The following is a 25,279-nucleotide window of genomic DNA, read 5'->3' as shown; positions in this document are numbered from 1 at the left end:
AAAATTTTTCCGGTGGTAGGCCTACTCTTGGTTCCCTTTCTTATATTTGTTCCATCATCACTCATTAACGAATTTAGTTTATCAAAACTCTATAGCCATATATTCATTCTGTCCGTCAGTGAAACAAACAGTCTCAAGAACTATCTGATGGATTACCATCAATTTTGGCCACGATGTACAGAGTCAATAGTTAAGAATCGAGTTCCCTGATGAATGTAATATTCAAACCGGAAGCGGTACAAATCAACCATTTCCGGTTTTAACGTTAATCATTATATAGTAAATATGGTAATAGATAGCGAGAAACGGTTTCCAGTAATCGACATATATAACATTCATGTAGATAGAATGTTACCCAATTTGTGCATCTGCTGAAAATAATGAGCTTAGGTATTTAGAGGGCATTTTTCGCTTTAGAAAATGTGTGCTTGGTAAAGAATGTAGAGAATTAGCTGAGTCAGGCACGTAGCTAGAATATGGTAATAGGAAGGGGGGGTCTGTCACGAAATACTGTGGTTATTTACCAGGGGCTCAATCATTCTAAACTATTTTATTGGCAACATATATTGGTTCGTTTAGCCAAGATTTCTAATGGAGGGATGATATGAAATACTGTGGTTACACACCAGAGGCTCGATCAATCTAAATATTTTACTGACAACATACCCATATTGATTGGTTAGGACAATAAAATGAGGATATATTAGTAAGTATTTTAATAAGAAGCTATGAAGAAATCTCGAGTAAAAAATTATAAAAAAGTATTGAAAAAGATATAGTCTTCCGAGGTCATTCGAACGGTGTCGAGAATTTTGCGTCTGGGAAATTTGCGCCCTACCTCAAGAGCAGGGAAAATTGCGCCTGCAATGTACCTCCATCGGGAAGTTTGAGCCCTGCGAAATAAAAGAACCTATTCGAGCTTACGCATTTGCTCGGAAGGGCTGACATTACAGCATAAACAATCCTCCCCCCACAACCATGCCATTTGTGATTTATTTTCATTGTGGCTATATAAGGGGACAAACTTCAATATAAGCCAAAAGAACACAACGGATCAACGCAATCACTGCTTCTTCCAGAGATGATTTTGGGGGAACACTGGCTTCCCCAGAGCTCTCAAAGTGCCCCCTCGGAGGAGACCAAAATAATACGTCTATAATATAATAATAAATAGAATAGTACCAGCAGTGACCCCCTCCGGAATACTAAGTGTGCCCCCCGGAACATTTTTTCTGAAAGAACGACTGAACGCAATTGTGTGTTTAAAGTGTAATTCCAGCAAGTAAACACACTGTACATAGTTTTCTTGATAATATTACTGAACTGATTTTACATTCACTTTACATTTTCTTTTCTATATTTTGTGTCCTAAAAAGCCAAACAACTCGCAAGGATTGTGAACAGAGATATCTGGGTAGAGCCAAACAGCCTTTTGTAGATTAAATTATACTCTTTGATTATATTAATAAATAATTATATATCAGTCATTTATACTTTTATTGTAAATTTTGTAGTATAATGAAAAATTGTATTTGCATGGATTGCCCTTTAGTGAACTAAAATTGTATTTTTTTCATTTGTTCGGAATATTATAACGGATGGAGTAACTCACTGAGACGATGAGAGGCAAGCCTAGTTCAAGTGTGAGTGGAAGTTACTTTACACAATACAAAAATAAGTTGAATTGTAGGGCGCTATCATCCCAGTGCAAATATATAGCCGGCGCATTTTCCCCTCTTTTCGCGGTAGAGCGCAAACATCCCTGTGCAAATATATTGCGAGCGCATTTTTTCCTATTTTTGTGGTAGGGCGCAAATTTCCTGGGCGCAAAATTTTCGCATTCAAGGAAAATATAATGTCCGTGAAGTTGACAAGCCACTTATGTCAGACTCCAATTTCGACTTTAAACGTCGCTAGTGCTATGCTAGTGTTCGATAGTGACGCAAATCGTTAGCACTCCACAGATAACGTGTGCTTTTTAAATAATGGATATGTCTTCTAACTGCATGCCAACACGCCCACTTCTAAGAATCATCTCTAAAATGAGGTTAACCGTTAGAGCAAGTAAGTGCTCATTAGTTCCATTAACATTAACGTTAATACCTCCATTGTACGGCCCTTTGAGTAATAATTACACCACGTTTTTTGCTAGTCTCAATGGGTCCCTATATTCTCGCGAACATTCTGACGTGCCCAAGTTAGTTACTTTTTTTTTGGAACTATTGTTTATCTGTTATTGTTTATTGTTTATTGCTAGTCTGCAGAGTAGTCCTTACATTAATATGCCATTGTCCTTGATAATCATTGCGTATTTACAAGCAGTTTGTTATTACTGTTACAAGATATCAAAAAACAACAGATAAAATCTACTACTTAACGGTTCATATTTTTCTTTTACAGTACACAAACGATTATTATTATTAATAATAACAATAATAATAATAAGACTATTCCAGCATAAAAGTTATCAATTGCATCACACTGGCAACAAGCGACGCATATTTTAACTTCATAAAAATTCGTTTCTCACGATTTTCTGGAAAACTACGTATGATATCTTCATTCTGTCAAGTTGTTTATCTCAGTGTGATATATGTATTACCTCTGGATAATATCACAGTAAAACAAAAATTAAATATTAGGAGTGCATCGTACTTTTGGACTACATCTCATTAACCATGGGAAGATTGAGTAGTGTATACTTTAGGATGTGTTTCAGCTTAACTTGCATCATACATTCTTACGATTACAAAAAGGAAATTTGTTCGTTTGCATTTGAACAAAATTCTTAGGATTACAAAAAGAAAAAATAATTTTTCCGAATTCCGGAATTTTTCTGAATTCCGGAATTTTTCCGAAATTTTTCTGAAATGCGGAATTTTTCCGAATTCCGGAATTTTTCCGAAATCAGAAATTTTTCTGAATTCCGGAATTTTTCCGAAATCAGAATTTTTTCTGAATTCCGGAATTTTTCCGAAATCCGGAATTTTCCGATTTTACTTTCCGGATTCCGGAAAGTAAAAATTCCGGAATTGGCCATCCCTAATATATATATATATATATATGGGAGGGATTTCTTCAAAAACGCAGACTAAAAAAAAAAAAAAAAGACCATACGTACATGGCCGCTAAAACTTCGGCAGTTATTATCAACTAGAGATGCAAAAACGCCGGCTTTTTTGAATCGATGGTTTTTTGCACATAAAAAGCCGGCTTTTTTGGGGAAAAAATGAGAAGTTAGGAAATTTTGGCTTTTTTCATTTTCATGATTTTTCTATCTAAATAGGTTTCTTATAGTATACTCTATAGTTAAACAAGATTTAATGACCTAAATGCCATATTTCCCTCTAGAATTCGCCATCATGATGGATGGAGCACATGTTTTATGAATTAAATATTAAGTACGTAGTATTTGAGAGCAATCTTAGAGGCTATATAACATTTCAACTTCAGAGTTATCGACATTTTTTTTTTCTTTAGATCATTTCATTTTGTTATTCGTGTTTCATTTCTTAGAGATTAGTAGGCCTACTCTAGCTTCTAGCACATGAGTTAAACTTCCGTTTTTCAATATATCCGTCAGAGAGTACGGTTGTCAGTATATCTGTCAGAGCGTACTTCCACATTTTTGTCATACTGTAGCTGTGCAATGATTTAGCAATAATCTTCCGGATACAACCTTGAATACAGTTTTATAGAAATAATCAGTAGCGGATTCAGAAAAGTATTTTGGGTGGTGTTTCTCTGCTTAATGTTTGGTTTTCCTAAAATTTCCTAATTTTTATTTGGGAGGAGCTTGAAGTTTATGAGTATAGGCATAACTAATATTTCGTTTTGTTTGTATTCAGCAATAATCTTCCGGATACAACCTTGAAGACCATTTTATACTGATAATCAGTGGCGGATTTAGAAAAGTATTTTGGGAGGGTTTTTCCATATTAATGTTTAGTTTTTCTAAAGTACCTAATTTTTATTTGAGGAGAGCTTGAAGTTTATGAGTAAAGGCATAACAAATATTTCGACTATTTTAGAAATTCCGTAATTTCGGGGTAAAGGCTTCAATCCCCACCCTATAACCCCCTTCGCAAATCTGTCACTGCTGGTAATTAGTAATAACAACGATTTAAAAACGATAAAGGAAGTCGGCCAGGATTCACAGTACACGCACTATCTCTACACTCACAGATGGAATTAAGAAAACTTTTGTCAAAATGTTCGAATTCGGGGTTGAATCCCGGAATTCCCGATAGAAGTGCAAAAACTAACCACTCACTCATGGTTGTTGTGCAGTTGTGCTTAACTTAAATATATTCTCTCTCTCTATGGCCTATGGAATCCGAAGGTTCAATGCCGCGTTCACAAAAGCTCTCCACTGACTTTTATCCTCAGCCAACTGGATCCAGTTTTTACTTTGTATTCCTATTTTTGCGAGATCCATCTTAATATTGTCCTCCCATCTGCCCCTAGGTTTTCCTAATGAACGTTTTTCGATTGGATTTCCAGTTAAAATTTTGAAAGCGTTCTTACCTTTTTCCATTCTGGCTGCATGACCTTCCCACCTGAGCTTCCTAGACTTGATGACCGTAACGATGTTTAGTAAACCGTATAAATTATGCAGTTCTTCGTTATGAAGTTTCTCCCATTCCCGTTCCTCTTGGATCCGGATATTCGTCTCAGGATTTTATTTTCAAATACTTTCAGTCTGCGTTCTTCCCTCATCGCAAGCGACCATGTTTCACAACCATACAGAACAACAGGCATTTATTCGTTTTATATATTTCAAGCTTTAAATTCCTCGACAGAATTTGCGGCGACAAAATATTTTGAACTGAATAATAACACGAATTTCCTGGTTTCAGTCGACATTTAATTTCTCTGTGGATATGATTTTGGTCTCGTAATATTGATCCTAGATATTTGAAAGTATCCAGTTTGTCGAAAGTATTATTTGATATTTTAACGCATTCACAATTTGCCGTATTACGATCCCGGTAAACTTCCATGTATTTAGTTTTCTCTGCATTTAGTTCTAAAGCAATGTCGCTGAAAGCATTTAGTAAGGTCTATGCATTTCTTTCTACTGTTCTCCTATCATCCCCTATTAAATTTATATCTTCAGCATACGCCATAACCTGAATACCATTCAGCTCTAGGGCCTGGTTGCTATCTTTAATTTTCCTTATAGCGTACTCCGGAACAATGCTGAATAATAATGGCGATTACGCATCTCCTTGTTTCAGACCATTCTCGACGTTGAAACTCATGGACAAGAATTTTTCTACTCGGACTTTACTCTGGGATTCATTTAAACACATTTTAATTAATGTAACTAGCTTTTACGGTATTCCGAATTCTGTAAGAATTGTACTATACTTCCCTCCTATCCGAGTCGTAAACCTTTCTAAAATCAATAAACAGCTGATGTACTGGGTAATATATTCCCATTTCTTTTCGAGTATTTATCGAGTAGTAAATATCTGGTCGATGGTTGATCGATTTCCCTAAATCCACACTGATAATTCCAATAATTTCATCTGCGTATGGAATCAATCTTGTTAATATAATGTTAAGAGAAATACCTCGCTAATTATTACAATAAGTTTTGTCGCCTTTCTTGTGAATTGAAACAGATTGATTTTTTCCACTCTTCTTAATGTATTAGTTTTTTTTTTTTCAAAAAAGCTGAATTTCTGTAGTTAAAAATTCAGAAACCTTCAGGACTGGGTAAACCGTGATGGTGGTTATAAGCCTAGGAAACCACACGACCAGATGAACGGTCTATTACGCATATCATCCATGAACAGAAAATTCGGTACTTGCCCGATTCTAAACAAGCTTAAGGAACAGTCAGTGCATTATAGAATTCGGAATTTTGCCAATTTTGCTGATCCGAAGCACCTGATAGGTGGTAACAAATTATTACGTATGTGATCAATGAATGAAGAATTTGTTCGAAATATCCATACAATGTATATGAAAGTTAAAACTTAAAAGTTTGAAGAATGTGCGGAATCACCTGAAACCAAGCTCCTGATGTGCAGCCTTTAAGATTATCATATAAAAGTATTTCTCTCATGTTTTATTTTATTTTGTTTCAAAAAGAGGGTGTGTGATATTTTGAAGTAAAAATACTACATACAATTTTGCTAGTTATTTGTGTACCATTTTTTTAAAAATAAAAGTACTTACTTTTGTGTATAAGAGGTTAACAAATTATTACATCTATTGGTTAATCCTTAGGAATTCATAATGTAAGTATGTTAAGAATTTTTAAAAAATCTTTTCGAAATTCATGGTTTATTTTAGGTTTTATATTATTACGTACATCAACCACTAATTAATGAGTTTTTGTGCTGTAGAGAAGTGAAACAAAGTCTGCTTTATCAATTTAAAGCAAAATTTTGAAAAAAGTCTAAAATTTTTCGAGCAAAAAAAAGCGAAGCAGAAAAAACTTTTTTTTTTTTTTTTTCAAAAAGAGCGTTATTTTCCCAGCCCTTGCATCTCTATTACCAACTGACGTGAGAGATTGTCGCATTCGCTTCGTACTTCTGACGTGGCTTCTATGGCCGAACTTTTAGCCTCCGACGAAGCCTCTCCCAAGGACGACAAAGTTTTAGATGGATGACGAAGTGATTTAGGCAGATTTCTAACGATAGAACAACCGGTAAACAGAATAATACGCTGCTGCAATAAAGAAGCCCGTAGCCAAATAGCAAAACCCGTTGCAGTGGTAAAGATTACATCGAAAAATAGTACAGAAACATCAACTCAAATCCGATAGAAGTCTAGACATTAACCTATCAGAATTAAAATATTTCTATTAAAATATTTCATATGATCTACGTTATTTGATAGGTGTTTCAAAGACAATTCTACACGTAGTCATAAATGTGTACCTGCGTATTCCTACGTAGTCGTAAATGGACAACTAACGGTTTACTGAATGTCTACCGTATAAGAATAACAATACAAAATTTTAAAATTGTAAACATTCCCTGTAAACGGATTTAATTTCAGGAGAAACTAATACTTACACTTACTAAGTTAGATCGAATGATTCTTTAAAGTTATACTTCTAGACATTACAAATAAAAAGTAATACAATAAAACACGGCTGCGAAACGTAGTTTACGGGAAGTTTAAGAGGGAAAAGGACAGTCTAGATATAAATACAACGAAGGCAAAAAGGTATGGAAAGTTCAAGAGTATACAAGTTTAAGAATGTAAATAATAATTATTATTTTACGCGCTTTTCGCGTGGGAAATCCGGTTTGATTCCTGGCAATAGCTCATGTAGTTCGGAGGCCACATTAAGCTGTAGGTCCACGTCTTATCCAGCTTTGTTGCTGAAGGAGACGCTAAACTCAGTATCAATTATGTTATTATTATTATTATTATTATTATTAAATAGGGAACAGAAAAACGATTGGAGGGTACTAAATTTGGCGATACAACATTTTATTTCTTTGCAGTTTGTTTTACACCTATAAACTAGTTGTCTTGGTGCATCAGAACGATTTTATACAGGTTTTTACGGCGAGCTCACTTTTTTCCCCACTTAAACAGAGCAGGACGTTTGGGCGCAAGCCGTATACCTGAACAGGTTAATCTACTTATAAGGGTTTTAATGTATTTCCTAACTAGAATCCGGACGTCTACGCTAAAAGAAAACTATCTTTATAAACTCTAAATTTTCGTTGTTATAGTATGTCCTATAGTAAACAGTCATAGAAAGTTGCATTAAATGCTTGTTTAGTTCTAGTAAGTTTTTGTATAATGCAGAAGGAAAAAACATGGGTCTAATTACTTTGTTTCTAGAACGATATGTCCTAATTTCAGGAAAATCGGAGACCATGACTTGCAGAATTTTTTCAGCATGAATCTGTATTGGACTTAAATAAAATTTGTTGTAGGCATCCTGTAACACTCCAAAATACATTTACATAATCTCTAACGTAAAGGAATAAGCATTTTGGATATTCATAACTTCATATTTTTATAATAGCTATGGAAGATGATCGTGATTCTTCTAATGATACAAGTAATCCTTTCACTGCTATTAGTGATGATATCAATAAAGACTGAAGGTCCATAAATGCAGATTTCTCCCATGTAAGCAAAGCATCAGGATCAAAATTTTACCAAAGAAATCAAACCCAAAATGATACCGCATTAAACATGAGCATTGATTTTTCAAACAGGCCTCATAAGACTACCTGTAAGCTTTGCAACAAATTGTGTGTTAGTTTAAAAGGCCTCGCAATTCACAATAGCAGGTGCCATTATGATATCAATAAAACCAAATCATGCTCGCTTTCACGGAAGTCGCAATCATCCACTGATAATGTCGATCACAAAACAAAAAATATGATCTCCAAATCAATAAGCTTCTAGTAAGATTAAAGTCTTCTACTCCAATGTTGCGCAGGGTACCTCAAGGGGCTAGAGCTACAGTGGCAGACTCTCTGTGCGAGGTATTACAACAGATTATACGTACAAACGACTCAGAAGCTTGAATGGATCTCTTCTTTTTTCCTTACGTTACACTGTGACATTTAAGCTGACATTTAACACCATGGGTTAAACAAGGAGTACGATGTTGGTCCGATTCTCGTTGCGAAACCCTTCCTAACCACAGTAAAAAATCCTTCAAAGCTCGATGAGCAGTAAATTCCACTTTTTAACATTAAGAATGTCGAGAACAAATTAGTAGATGGTGATGTCCGCAACGCAGTACGGCTTCTCATCTCAGAAGATACTACAGCTTCTCCGAATGGATCTGTATTAGAAGCATTAAAAGAGAAACATCCGGCCCACAGCCACCCTTTTGCACCTCCCGATCTCATTGAGCCCAGTATTGTAGCGCCTAGAGTATCAGCTGACGACTTTACGAAGGCACTTAAATCATTTCCTTCCGGGTCATCAGGAGGTATGGACAGTCTCCGTCTTTCAATATTAAAGGACCTCCTACTCTCCCAAGTGCAAAACTAAAGACCACCTAACGCCATCTGCAATTTTCTCCACTTGATTATTTCCAGTGATGTGCCCACGGAAATTAGACCTATTTTCTTTGGAGCATCACTAATAGCTTTGAGGAAGAAAAGTAGCGGCATTCGTCCTATCGCAATAGGCAATGTGTGGAGGAGATAATCAGCCAAAATCATTTGCCATAGAATTAGAGAACCTCTAACACATTTTCTATCCCCACACCAACTGGGAGTTTGCGTCTCACATGGAGCAGAATCAGCAGTCCACGCTGCTCGTATGTACTACTCTTTTCCACACCAGCAGGAGAAAGTTTTTCTGAAAATAGACTTCAGAAACGCATTTAACGAGTTGAATCGTGACTATGCTCATACAGGTAAAAAACAGTTTTCCATCAATTTATCGATACGTCAATCAGTGCTAATCGCAACCGAGCAACTTATACTTAGGAGATGAAATAATCCTCTCTCAGCGTGGCGTACAACAAGGCGACCCTCTTCGCACTAACTTTACAATCCATCGTTAACAGTATCAATACGAAACTGAACATATGGTATTTGGATGACGGGACTATAGCTGGAGACAACGATACAGTACTAGAGGCATTAGAAATGATCCGTAGACGGGCTAAGGAGATCGGATTGCAAATGAATTTCTCCAAATGTGAGGTCAGCTTTTTCGGAGTCTCCAATGAGCAGTCTAATAACCTCTTCAAGCTGTTTGACGAAGCCGCGCCTGGGATTCAAAGAATTTAGACAGATGACGCCAGCTTATTAGGAGCAGCATTATCTAATGAGGCAAGACGAACAATATTAAAAGACAAAATTTCTAAAATAGAATTCTTCTTTACACGTCTTTCCTTGATTTCAGCTCAGTCTACCTTTTGCCTCCGTGACTCATTGTCCATGCCAACGCTGCTATACTTTCTTCGCTGTGCTCCTTTTTGGCGGGATGCTGATCTACTGGAATGCTATGACACCTTGAAAACCGGTCTAGAATCTATCCCGAATTGTCCACTCAACAATAACTCTTGGTTGCAGGGGTCCCTCCCTGTTAACCATGGAGGTCTCGGCATTTGCCGCGTCATGGACCTGGTTATTTCATCCTTTCTGTCTTCATTCTATGGCGCTAAGCCATTGACCGAGACCATTCTCCAACAAGATCTTAGCCTAGTGTCGGATTCGGATGTCAACGATAGCATTGCTAAGTGGTCATCTATAGTGGGATCAGATCCCCCTGATCTTGATATGAGAGGACTACAATCCTCTTGGGACGATCCTCTTATTAATCATCACTTTTCAGCTCTACTTCAGTCAACGATAATCCAGAAGATAAGGCCAGACTCTTAGCTACATCATCTCCAGAAGCAGGCGCTTGACTCCATGCTATCCCGTCACCTTCTTTAGGATTACATTTTCCCAATGACAGTTTTCGAAGTGCCCGAACTGCGTTTGGGAGCAGATGTTTGCGAGCAACACAGATGTCCTGCCTGTAGAAGTGTCGTAAACAAGAAAGGCCTTCATGGACTCTCCTGTGCCAATAGTGCGGGCAGACATTCACGCCACTCCAGCGTGAACGACATTATCATGAGGGCACTAATTTCAGCAGGCGTTCCTTCTATATATGAACCGTTGGGATGCAGTCGTGCAGACGGCAAGAGGCCAGATGGTATGACCCTAATACCGTGGAAGAAAGGAAAAGCACTTCTATGGGATTTTACTTGTTCCGACACCTTCACCCCTTCAAATCTACATTCTTCCTCAGCACAAGCTAGCAACGTGACTGCTCGCCGTGAAACAGAAAAACGCGAGAAGTACAGCAATTTACGCGAAAAATATAATTTTCTCGCTATAATTATCGAAGCAGGTGGTTCATGGGGGCCCGAAGGCCTTAACTTTATAAAAGAAGTCGGTCACTGCATTTATTTATCGTCAGGAGACGCTAGAGCAACCTCTTTTCTACTACAACGCATCAATATGGCAGTACAAAGAGGGAACGTTGCATCAGTTTTGGGAACGCTACCCTCTGGGAAGGAACTGGAGATCTTTTTTCTGTAATCTCGGCGAAAGTTTGAAAATGCTGTTGCAAAGCTTATCACAATAATGTATATTAGTAAATAATTATATTTTAATATTCTGTAAAATATAAATTTTACACTGTTTTATAACTTCATAGCTATCTCTAACATTGTATTACTGTTTATTACTATGTATTTGCCACAGAGATAATTGGAAAGGAAACAGCAGTGAAATATAATATAGATATTGAATAATTTATTTTTGTCTTATGTTAAATTTATTATGACATTATCAATCCATGACGGAATTATGGGCCAAACCCCACAAGTATTTTACAATGTCAACAGTTTCAAAATTTGTACAATATGATGAATTGTTTCCTCTGCTTGAATAAATTTCCTTCTTCTCTTGGCAACTCTTCTCCTCAAAGTATCGCTTCGTACACTGAATCCCGCTTTTTTGTGTCCTTTGAAGTGCATTAATAAAGCGCCAAATCGACGGATGGTGCATTTAAAGCTTCGATTGAAGTCCACGATGAGCTACTTAGGCGTGGTGTTCTTTCTTGACTGTGTCATTGAGAACTCTGCCATACAGATTCCACATCCTTTTGAAAATAATTCTGTTCTTCTAGTACCATGCGTTTTAGTAATTTATTATAGAAGAAGAAAGTACAAAAATGAAAATATGTACAGTAGTCACATCTTTCAAATAACTAAACATTAACGAAAAAGTGCGTTTTTTTTACACAAATTACATTTCTTTATTACATATGTCTTATTTTGTTAAAAATAAATTTATTAAAAAGAGCTAAACAACATAGTACGAGTATCGCGACCCGGATAGTCGAGAGTCTGTTGCAGTTCCTATTTGTTTTCAACTGATAGAGGCATGTTGTGGATGACGTACAGAAACTTTGTTGTGTTCAAGATGTTATTTCTTAGTTTTTGCAAACTTATTTGTGGAAGTATTTCGAAATTTCCAGTGCCTAAATATCTGAACTCTAGTTATGGAATACACTATAACATATATAGGTAGGTAAACCTATTTGGATAAAAGGTTTTGCGCCCAAATGTCATAGACCCCACTTAAACGCCTTAATAGTTCTCAATAGTATGCTCCAGTCACGTATCACCGTTTGCTAGAGAGAGTATCATAGGAGTTCCCTCAGAGTTCCATAAAGCACTGACCATCACCTTACTCCGAACAATCCCAAGTGAGTATTTTGGGAGAGAGAAGATAAAGCGTATTTTCTAATTCTTCGACACCCGTTTTGTCTCAGGTTCGAAGTGGTGGTTCTAAGTAATTTTCTGAATTCGAATTTTACTAAAACTTCCTTGTATCTTCTTTATAAAGATAAATGACCAAGCTCACGTTTGATTATTAAAAAAAAAAATTAAAAAAATGTTTTTCAGGGGAAAAAACGATTTGGTGCAACACGGACACTATTTGATATATCTTAGCTCCTGCGCAGGGCGATGTTTCAACTCAGAGGAGAGAGGGAAAGAAATATGTCTGAAAAGAACACTGAACTTGATACCGACTGTGTTCAGCATTTCATCAGAGGGTGTTGTAACCTCTCATACGAAATGCTTGTAGTTTCTAAAACACATGAAAGATTTTGTTTCTGCAACACTATGTCATGGATAACATCAATGTTTCCTGAGTCAGTATTGTTGAAGGTGCACCGGAGCAAAGATCATAACCAACGAACGTTTCACACTTTTGGAAATCTGTATCTCAATTTCTAACAGTAGTATTAGAATTTACACGGGTCTTCAACGACTGACACATATCAAGTGGATTTTAGCAGTCATATTCTTCTAGTAGAGGTACTAAGTAACAGCTCGGTTTTTCGCCCGCTGTTCCTTGGTTATGCCTATTCATAGAGCCATTCTGTCGATTTGCGAAACTTGGGTCAAAAGTAAATTGCTGGGCCAATAATGTAGTTTTTTTTCTTGTTCTTTTCTCTTTTTTTTCTTTTTTTTTAAATATAAAGCTTGAACTATCCGTATGAATTACAGTCATATTTCGCTAAATATTTAACACAAAGGAAGTAATAATAACAACATCCACTCCTTAATATTACAATGTTCTACTTGGTATATGTTAAAAAGCACTCGTTATCTTTTACATGGGATCAGATCAATTCAAATTAAAAGAAAATTGATGTATAGACTCAGTATCGTATGAATAGGTTTTATTTCCATCCTTATCTTTTAAATATATATCAGTGTTTGAATTCATATATATATATATATATATATATATATATATATATATATATATATATATAAGGGTGTTTCACCTAATTTTGCGACCTCAAATATTTCCGAAATAACAAAAAATGTGACAAATCTAGTTACATAAGAATGTACCCATGTCAGGATCATATAAAATTCTGCAAAAAAAAAAAAAAAAAAAAAAAAAAAGTGCCCCAGGGGTTCCATCATAGGGCCCCAGGAGCCAACTTGAAAATTTCACATGGAAACCTCCTATTTTTATAGCAGATTCTGATTCTGCAATCATAACTAAGCAACTTTTATTTGAAGCACTTTTCATATATTCTAATAGATGGCACTGTAATCGCAACAAAATGAACAATTCAAGCTGAAGTGGTTCAAACTAACGATTTTTGGATTCAACATTTATCGCCACTGAACGAAAACAGTAAGGAACAGCGAGAAACGTTATATTATATATAATATGAACTCAAGAACAAGTTCTTTCTTTGATACTATTCCTCTATTACAACCAGTAGTTGTAGATGTAACTGACTAATTCGAAGTTTGAGTATTGTATTCAGATAGTTTGGAAGTCTTCTGTAGTTTCAAAATTCACTTGTATTAATTTCATCTGGAAGTTATTAGAATCCTTCAGAGTAACGAGAGGTTCACGAAGGGAGTGATATAAAATTCAAACCATATTTATCATTGGAGTATATGGTGTATCCTCCATCTTTAAAAAAATTGATAAATGTTCCACATTGTGTTCGTACAATCATTTGTCAATTTATGATTTTTATGCTTTGATCCATGTATCAATAAACAAGGCTTGAGAACTAAGACTGGGATAAACTAGAGTTGCCCGCCAGAATCGTGAAATTTATCTCTAGTCTCGAAAATTAGACGAAAATTATCATTTTTCTAATCTCATCTCGAATTTACAAGATACTTACCATCTTGGGGGCAACAAGTGTCTAATACTATATATAACAATAAATTATGCTTAATTAGCCGTGTAGAAAGACGTAGAATTAAAGAACTTTAGGAAAAACTCTGGGTACTAGTGAAAAAACATAAAATAAAAAATTGACTAAATATAAATTAGAAATGAACATCTGTGTGAATTCATGTTATTGTGTTTTTGTCATAATCATGAAGGTTTATTTTTTGGGCTGCACAATTCCAATTGCTTGTTCCTTTAAGTCATTACTGATTCAGTTGTTAATAAAGAAAATCATATGTACTCATTTAAAACCTACTTAGGCAGTCTGTAGGACAAACGTAATACTTAAGTAATGATAATAATTATTAATATCCCTTGCTAATCACTTTTTAAATATATATATTAGCAATTTTGGAATCGTTTTCTCGTATACAAAATTCTTACGTATTATGTTTTAATGTAGTGCTTTTTTTAACAAAAAATCTAGAAATAACAAAAAGGAAAACGTGGCCGCTACAGGTCTGTCACCCTCACCCACTTTCTTTCGACCAGCCATAAATAAGCCCCCATACTGAGTTTGGTGACATCCTACACCATCCGGGGTGTGTCCGCATCTGACAACTGTATACGAGGACAACGTACTATACGTCTCCTAATTTTGCGACCTCAAACATTTTCGAAATGACAAAAAAGTGACAAATCTAGTTACATAAGAATGTACCCATGTCAGTGGCTTTTAAAATTCTGTAAGTAACAAGTGCCCCCACGGTCCCATCATAGGGCCCTAGGGACCAACTTGAAAATTTCAAATAGAAACCCCCTATTTTTATTGCAGATTCTGATTCTGCGATCAAAACTAAGCTACTTTTATTTGAAGCACTTTTTCGATATTCTAATAGATGGCACTATAATCGCAATAAAATGAGTATCATCCTACAGTACGTCTCCTAACTTTGCGACCTCAAATATTTCCGAAATGACAAAAAATGTGACAAATCTAGTTCCGTAAGAATGTACCCATGTCAGGGGCCTATAAAATTTTGTAAACAACAAGTGCCCTCAGGGGTCCCATCATAGGGGCCAACTTGAAAATTTCAAATGGAAACCCTATTTTTCTTGCAGATTCTGATTCTGCGATCAAAACCAAGCAACTTTTACTTGAAGCACTTTTCGTTATTCTAATAGATGGAGCTGTAATAACAACAACAACAACAACAAAAATCGATATCACGTTACCCACCTAAGGCTGACGATAAACTAAATACCTCGAGAAATGCACTTGCAATTTATGCGTGTGTGCAATCATTTTAAAACATCTATTCAACTAACATAAAATAAAGTTTCCTTCACCTTCCCAAAATTCCAAATTAAAACCCTCTACATTAATTCAGATCCGGATACTGCGACCGAAAATACACAACTTTTAGTTTATGTATTTTTTCGTTGTCCTCCTAGATAACACATAAATCATAATAATAATAATAATAATAATAATAATAATAATAATAATAATAATAATAATATCATTGTATGTCACCTGAGGTTGATAAATGAAAACCTGGTTCAAGAACTGGACATGCTGTGTGATGTTGGTGCTACGACTTGCAAACAAATAAAGTTATGAACATGTTTGTAACAATATTTTTCAAGAACTGAGATTTCTTCTGTGACCTTGTGGACACTATGAACGTTGATTAACTCTAGCTCTGCGTTGGGACATGAAGTTTCAATTGATAATTGGACATAGTGCCAAAAGAGAATTAAGTTATTAGTTTTTGTCATATTTATGTAGATATGTATAAACCTAAGAGACAAAAGTGAAAGTTAACATGTTAGGTTGATCGGTGGATCTATTAAAGTTTAAAAGGACATCATTTTTTTGTTATGGTGATGTAGATATCCATAATTACGATTTGATTTGAAACTGCATGTAATTCCTCTGAGAAGTGAAAGTAAATATGAACATGTAAAGTTGATCCGTACATCTAAGAGAGCAAATGTGCCCTTATAAACCTAGTGGAACATTGTTTAGCTAGTGGTCTACTTTGCCACGCTTAGTTGCATGCATGGGGAGCATGCCCGCGACCGTTCGGTCTATTTAATGGACGGGTTCCGCCTACAATGCACCCCGCCCGTAGTTTGCTCAATATACGCTATATTGCACGTGCACGAAGTGCACCGTCAAGATTTGCCCCCTAACCTTGACACCTTAGTGTGTCACCCCCATTCTCTGAGGGAGTGGGATACGCCCACTGCGCGGCCAGACCGAAGTCCTGAGTGCCTACCAGTAGACCTACTGGTTGAGGCAGACTGCTAGCGAGTCAGTCCTACCATGCTCTGCAGGCATGGCGCCCGAGCGTTATAAGGCAAGCTCACCTCCCGCCCGTGTTCACCGTTACCCAGATTCCTGGGATTGGCTCCCACAAGCTACCGAATCCCACGGTATGACCACAGCCCGGCAGAGTCCAACCCAATCCGGGGCCCCAGGCAAATGCCCGAGGGGGCTTGTTCAATCCCGGCCCTGCCTACCTCTATCGTTCAACTGGCAACCGCCTTGTCATGTAGAGGTACCATGCACACGTCGAGATACTCCCGTATCTCATCCCGGACCCAATGGTACGTGTTAAGTCACCATTTGAGTTTGGTGCCGGCCCATATCCCACGGTGCTTCCCCCCTTTGGCAGGATCAGAACCGTTACCCAAAAACATATGTTCTGTCAATTCCAATATGTCATGTTCTGTAAATTCTTATGGTTGATTGTAAATTACGGTCCAGCAAGTAGAAGCCATTAGATATTGGCAGCAGTAAGCATCATTACAGAGAACCTCTGAACACTCAAGTTTTATTTCAACTAATTTGTGTTAGAGCTCTTAAAGTTCTAACGCTCTCGATAATACGAGGATGGGGTGATCACTAAAGGTCATGTGCTGAAGTAAGGGTAATATTTAACGGGAAAAAAAAAATCGCGTTCCACACAATCCTATTTCGAGATTACTGTTGAGCGCATCGTAAGACGCGTCGAGGAAACGGTAACTATAAAGCATTGTAACATTTCTGGTCGACCAAAATCGGCGACAAACAGCTTGATGTTGCAGATATTTGTTGAAAATATTTAACTTAGCATTCATAAAGCTGCTAAACAACATGACATTAGTCACATTTCTGCGAAAAGAATGAAGAAAATGAAGTTCCACCCATACAAAGTTCATCTGATACACCAGCTGGATGATTGTCTTTGATCGGCATGTAGAATTTTGTGAAGATATGATGAAATAAATCAATGATGATCATAGTTTTCTTACCAGCAGTTCTCTGATGAAGTCACGTTCCACCTAACCGGTTACATTAACAGAAGTCATTGCAGGTTTTGATTTGACAGCAATCTCATTGGTCCTTTCAAACTACAATCTTCAAAAATGTTTAATATCTGGGCGGTAGTGCTAAATATACAATAATTGGTCCCTTTTTTATTAATAACAATTTGACTTCTGAACCGTATGAGGAGATGCTTCGAAATCAAGTAGTTCCAGCAATAAGAGACACTGCAGAAGACAATTTTGCCTACAGATGGTTTCAGCGAGATGTGCAGGACCGCACAACCGTGTAAATATGCGGCAATTTCTTAACACGGAATTTCCTAAATGACGGATTTGCAGAAGAGGTTATATTGGGTAGCCCGCTGGATCTCTGTTCCCCTGATTTATCGCCAGTAGACTACTTTTTCTGGGTTTATTTAAATACCCGAGTATATCAAACAATGCCAACCACTTTGGATAATCTTCGTCAAAGGGTTATTGATGATTTTGCACTTATTAAACTGGACGTTATCAGAAATGCAGTATTTGTTTTACCATCGAATTGCTCACTGTCATACCAAGAAAGGTGCCAAGTTTTATGACATGCTGTGAAACATCAGTTACACTTTGTTCATCTGCTAATTTTAGAGAACAGAGTCCGAGAGGCAAAGAGACTCATAATAATAAAGTTCTCAAAAAAGATTACGTGACTAGTAAAAGGGATGTGGTAGTTACGCATTCCGTAACTAGGTGAGCAGTAAATCTAGATACCAGGAAACGAAAACAGCACAATGTTTTCTTCTTCTTCTTCTTTTTATTCTCTACATTCATGTGAAACGGAATTTTCAACGAAGTTAGGATTATGTTAAATCCGAGTGTATCAGTCACCCATCCCTAACAATTAAACTAAACTTTGAGAATGAATTTAAGAAGGAGATGGATCTCCTGGCTGTGGAATGTAAAAAAAAGTGTGCCAAGAATTAGATTATCAAACTGATGTATTTTGAATTACACACGGCACTCATCTTGAGCAACTTTGACAAGAAACAAAACACGCATGCATTTATAAACAAAAAATAATTTTGAGTTTTCTGTCATTTTAACATAAGCAGCATGTCATTGTTAATAAACACACGTGAGTTATTAAGCTTTGAAATCGGGAAGATAATTTACAATAGCCCTGTATATCAATTAAGTTTCTTTACGCTTTATCCGGTTTTCTAAATTTGTTGTTCTATGAAATCTCTTTTGTCATTTTTGCTTTTCCGTACTAGTGTGAAATAATGATTTTACTTAATCTGTCCGTGTCACGTAATATTTAACAAACATATTTGTCTACTTGAGCTTTACAATTCTAGGGAAGATGTTTCCTGTTGCAAAACACAAAACCTTTCCTTTCCATATCGTAATGGCCTACCACGGTCGCATTGAAATGTAAATAAAAGCAATTTTATTTTATGCTAAGCCTTTTTATAATATTGGACACGTATTTCGTGCTTTTTAATTGCATGTGTATTTCTCGAGATATTTAGTTTATTATCAATCCCAGGTAGCGTACGATGATATTCTTTTTTTGTGATTACAACGCCATCTAGGCGGATAACGAAAAGTACTTCAAGTAAAATTTGCGTATTTTCGGTCGCAGAATTAGAATCTGCAATAAAAATAGGGAATTTCTATTTAAAACTTTAAAGTTGGCCCCTGGGGCCCTATGATGGGACCCCTGGGGGCACTTGTTGTTTATAGAATTTTGTAGGCTACGACATGTGTACATTCCTACGTAATTAGCTTTGTCATATCTTATGTCATTTCGGAAATATTTGAGGTCGCAATGTTAGGGGACGTACATACGATGATATTCACTTTTTGCGATTACAGCGCCATCTATTAGAATATCGAAAAAGTGCTTCAAGTAAAAGTTGCTTAGTTTTGATCGCAGAATCAGAATCTGCAATAAAAATAGGAGGTTTCTATTTAAATTTTTTAAGTTGGCCCCTGGGGCCCTATGAAGGGACTCCTAGGGGCACTTGTTGTTTACAGAATTTTATAGGCCCCTTACAGAGGTACTTTCTTATATAACTAAATTTGTCACATTTTTTGTCACTTCGGAAATATTTCAGGTTGCAAAGTTAGGTGAGACACCCTATATATATACATATCAAGTGCTTGAATTCACTTTTGCCACTTAGAACTGATTTATAAAACTCATCAAGATTTGTTTTGCTTCCATCTGGATTATAGTAAGAGGTCAACAAACTTTTAGATTGCTGAAGAATTCTTTCTGAACTAGCTCTGCTTTAACATCATCGAGACGAGACGACTGATGGAGTAATTCCAAGCACTTTGTCATCCTTATCCGGGCAATTTTAGGTTTATGCAAGATAACCTCAGGATCAAGGCATGATATGGCACGAGTAAGATGATATCTAAGGACATTTTTCGAGTATTTTTTCAGTAGTGTAGTGCCTATCAAAAATTTTTGACAATCTCTGAAGAAACTGCACTTGCCTGCTTCCTTAACATCTTTAAACTTACTAATCCGTTTTTTTTCTTCTTCTTCTTTCTCGAATCCTATATCTACACTCTTTGGGACTTTAGAATTACTTTTTAATTTTTAGATCTATAGACATTAACTTATTTGCCGTTAGGATGCAGTGAAGAATTTCTTCTTTTACAAAACGATTCAATAAATTTATAATAACAATAAACAAGTCTTCATATAAGAGGGGAGCCATAGGTTTTTCGGCCTGAAACTTAGTTAAAAATGGTTCCAGCTCCAACGCCACAGATTTGAAAAATGTAAGTTTAGCAGGCATGAGGGGATCTTGAACACCTGATTTCACTCTGTTCACGGTGGAATTTTGGGAAAGTTTAGTGTCTGGACTTTCAATGAAACCTTTGACATTTTCAAATAGTTTTAAAGCTCTGTCTACACAATCAGCATTTTCCATCCATCGAACTTCACTTTTTTTTTTTTTGGTGGGGGACAGAATTTCATCTGAATTTTTACTATTGCTACAAAATGAGAGAAACATTCCTTTTCGCGCTGGTGACTAACTGCATAAGTAATAAACACCGTAAAAATTTGTTGAAGTCCATTCAAAAATCAAATGTCCCCTTAAAAGAGCACCGTGTAGCACATACAAACCACAGGATCCAATCTGTAGAAGTTTGGTTTCACTTCCCTGTACCTCTATTTCAGTTTGTAGAGAAGTTGGAACTTCCAATTGACATTGGGTCCATCTGTACTTATTTGGAGTATCTTGGTCAAATCAAAAACCTTTGGGAAAGCTTTTTTAAATTTCAACAACAAATCATTTGCAGTTGCCCTATATAAAAAAACAGTCAAGTATCTTGTTGTAATATTATCTTAAATTTGATCCCAAAATCGCACATGCAGGTCCATTTGACCTTTTCCAGCAATTTTGTTAAACGACTCGTCAAACGCAACAACAAAATATTCACTTTTTCCTAGCTGCTTGTAAGGTTTTTCAAGATAAATGAGGTAATATCGTAACATATAGTGTAGCTACATTTAGCAGGCCCCATGTGAAAATTCTCTGCTACGTTAATGTCTGGAAACGAAGTCTGAAAAAGAAAGCCATCGTTTCTACACAAATTGTAACCATCTTTTCAGTTGATGGGTGTGAAACACTCTATAATTTCAGCAGCTTCCTTCGATATGATATAGCTTGAAAGGTTTAGTAGTCTTATTGTCACTTGGAATAGTACCATGTACACCATGAAGTTCTTCAGAAGACTGTACGAAATGGGTTTCTGTACAACTCAACGAAAAATCATTTATTTGAAATGACTCTTTCAACGAATAACACTAGTTAACAAATTTAAACTTTTTGTTTGTTACATGAGAAAAATCACCTGATCTTAAAGGAACTTTTTGCGCTGAATTCGAATATGCACTCAGTTTCTCTCCATCACGTACAGTTTTCCCGTAACAGAGGGATTTTCGTGAAATTCCCTCAAAAATTTCCCTTTTTCAGATATTTTATTCCCCTGGCTCCTGTCCCCTTACATATAGTAACATAGAAATTATACCTAAGTATACCTTGATTTATATTTAATAAACCCTAAAAGTTTCGTAAAAATCGCTTTGTTCTTTCTAGAGAAATAAATATATTTGTATGTATACTGTGTGTACTGTTTATTGCACCTGATAGTAATGCTTTCAGATCTCCTGAGTTGGGGTAAAAACGATTTGCTTTATTACTACAAACACAGGCATAAAAATGAATATTTACAATAGTCAACAACACACTTGTATTGCTCTCTGTAAATTAGAAACGTGTATAAAAATAGAATGTACTTCCAACGTATATTTTTTTTAAACGTACAGTATATGTATATCTTAATACATATATATACAATTCTCCAAGTTTTTTCGTTTTGTTCATGAAATGGTTATCAATATTTGTTATCAAATGTAACAGAATGCAAAAGAAAGAAAGAATGGAATACAGACTCATTGTTGACAACAATGAACTAATGCAGTCTGAATTTTCCACTACGGTATCGTTTCCCCCCTTCCCCCGCGCATTTCTTTCTTTCTTGTGTTCTTGACACCTGGTGAGGAAGTTTTGTACATTTTTATATTGACGTGTGGTTTAACACTACTTCACTTTCAAAGTTGTCTTTGCTGCTAAGAGTGCTTTCATGTTTGATCTTAACGGCATTATACCCAACTAAGACCAGAAGTTTAGTTTGTGATCAGTACAATGGCGTCAAGAGGACGGCGTTCGTGTGTTAACTCACCAAATAGTTTTTGTTGTGTGTGTGGCCAGTTTGTAGTTAAAGGACAGTGTAGATCCATTACGCCATCGGTGAAACTAGCATATTATATATATTTCGGATGTCGTGTGGGAGATCAGGACAAAACTTGGGCACCCAACATAATTTGTGCGTCGTGCTACGTCACTTTACTTGCATGGGCCAAAGGGAAACGGAGGTTCATGAAATTTGCTGTACCAATGGTGTGGAGAGAACCCACCAACCATCTGGATGATTGTTATTTTTGTCTCACAGTAGTTAAGGGACATTCTAAAAAAAGCAAATACACAATAAGTTATCCCAACGTTAAATCCGCAATTAGACCTATTCCGCACGGGGATGAACTTCCACTTCCCGAGCCCCCTATCAACTGGGAAGAGATATGGCCAAAAGACTCTGATAATGATCATGACCTTGATGAACCATCGACATCAACATGTACATCCAAGGATCCAACGTTCATCCCTGACTGTGTTCGCGAGCCACATTTCATCCGGCAATGGGAACTTAATGACCTAGTTCGTGAGTTGCACCTGACAAAACAAGAGGCGGAACTTCTGGGATCAAGCCTCCAGCAGTGGAACTTATTGGATGCAGAAACGAACATATCAGTGTACAGGAAAAGGCATGTTCAATTTTCAAGCTATTTCTCAATGCAAGATAATGTGTGCGTATGTACGGATATAAATGGGTTGATGGCGGAGCTAGGAATTCCTTACGTTCCAGAAGAATGGAGGTTATTTATCGACGCGTCAAAGGTCAGCCTTAAAGCTGTCCTTTTACGTAATGGAAATAAAAAACCTTCTATACCACTTGCGCACTCAGTGAAGATTAAGGAATCCTATGACACCATGTCAACTTTGCTAAATCTTATAAATTACAAGGACCATTGTTGGCAAATATGTTGTGATCTCAAGGTAGTTGGTATTTTATTAGGACTGCAGTGCGGTTACACGAAGTACCAATGTTTTTTATGTTTATGGGATAGCCGAGCTGATGACAAACATTATGAAGTGAAGGAATGGGAACCTAGAGTGAATTACGTACCTGGAGAATGCAACGTCAAATACGCTCCTTTGGTAGATCCTAATAAGATATTACTACCGCCACTTCATATCAAGTTAGGACTTATGAAAAACTTTGTCAAAGCCATGGACACATCTGGTGAAGGTTTCAAGTATTTGCGAGATAAGTTCCCTAACCTGAGTGATGCTAAGATTTCAGCGGGAGTGTTTATTGGTCCCCAAATTAGGAAATTAATGCTTGATGATAGCTTTGACAGCAAGTTAAACAGTGCTGAGCTAGCTGCCTGGACAGCATTTAAGTGTGTTGTGCGCAACTTTCTGGGCAATAACAAAGCTGAGAGTTACACAGAAATCGTACAGGACATGATACAGAAATACAAAGAGTTGGGTTGTAGGATGTCTTTAAAAATCCACTTTTTGCATTCCCACCTCAGCTTCTTTCCTGCTAACCTAGGTGCTCTCAGCGACGAACAGGGGGAAAGATTCCACCAAGATATAATGGCAATGGAGAAAAGGTACCAGGGACGATGGGATCCTTCAATGATGGGGGACTATTGTTGGGGTCTTGTTAGAGAATGCAACATTTCTTACAAAAGAAGGAAGTAGTGTACGTTTTTGTAACTCAATGGAAGTTTCATATATTGTGATAGTTTTGATTGTCTTTTCATGACCTTTTGGTACATTTGTATTATTGTTTATTGTAAATTGTCACACTTGTAAATTATATTGTATTATATTTTATATATGTGTTTGTGGTAATAAAGCAAAACGTTTTACCTCAACTTAAGAGATCTGAAAGCATTACTATAAGGTGCAATAAACAGTACACACAGTATACATACAAACATATTTATTTCTCTAGAAAGAATAAAGCGATTATTACGAAACTTGGAGGGTTTGTTAAATATGAATCAAAGTATACTTAGGTATAATTTCTATGTTAGTATATGCAAGGGGACAAGATCTTGGGGTGTAAAATAAACGAAAAGGGAAATTTTTGAGGGATTTTTCCGAAAATCCCTCTGTTACGGGAAAATCGTACGTGATGGAGAAAAACCGAGTGCATATTCGAATTCAGCGCAAAAAGTTCCTTTAAGAACAGGTATTTCCTTTTATGTAACAAAATCTTTGTTAACTAGTGTAATGACTGAACTATTGGCTTATTTTAACAAATAAATAAGACGGACAAGTTTCATTTCCTGAGAAAAATCCCCAATTTTCTCTGACTTTCCCCTGAAATCTGCCCTTCGTTAAATTTTCTGTGACTTTTCCCTGTTTACCAGATTTGTAAGAACTCTGTACACGACACGAACATGCAAATGGTACTAAGAAAAACTTTGCTTCATTGTAAAGAGAAGAAGTAACGAAGAATGGTCCGAGGAAACAGTCTCGATGCCGATTTACCAGTTTTGCCTGGATAATACATTTTCGGTCAATTTTTATTCAATCAGCTTCAGCATAAAGACTATTCATTGTAAGAACATGAATCGTATTTCGTTTTCTTCGGAATGAATCAGCCTCTCGAACGATACCACTCGCATGTTAGTACCATGTACCCTAGCGGGGCGGGAATTCCCTAAAAAGGGGATTTTTTAAAGAAAAATCCGTTTTTCCAAATGTTGGGCCCCTCTGGGCGCACCCTGTGTTAACGTTCGTATCTCAAAATCACCTAAAACATACTACATTGTATATGTATTATCTGTGCAAAAGATAAATAGGGATGTGACAGAAAATTTTTATGTATTTCTGTCATGATATAGGGGAACGTGAGATACTCTTTATAAGTAGGGAAATATTTTTCCCACACTCGGTTTTCAAAATATTAGATTGATATTTTGCACAGATATTATATGAACTATTTTGTATGTTTCAGGTGATTTTGAGATACAAGCGTTAACAGAGGGGGGTGCCCAGAGGAGCCCAAACTCTAAAAAAAGGGATATTCTCAAAAAATCCCCTTTTTAGGGAATTTTCTCTCTTCAGGTACATGATACCGAGATGCGA

General features: G+C 36.4%; 1 protein-coding gene across 3 annotated transcripts in view; it reads right to left on the bottom strand.

The window, feature by feature from the left end:
• LOC145686319 (uncharacterized) overlaps window positions 1-25,279 on the bottom strand; it is a 358,756-nt gene that overhangs the window by 264,535 nt on the left and 68,942 nt on the right. The window lies entirely within an intron of this gene.

This window comes from Thermobia domestica, chromosome 5 (assembly GCF_964235325.1).
Source record: "Thermobia domestica chromosome 5, izTheDome1.hap1.1, whole genome shotgun sequence".
NCBI classification, from domain to species: domain Eukaryota; kingdom Metazoa; phylum Arthropoda; class Insecta; order Zygentoma; family Lepismatidae; genus Thermobia; species Thermobia domestica.
The sequence above is the reverse complement of the archived record's forward strand: the minus strand, read 5'-3'. Positions and strand labels throughout refer to the sequence as shown.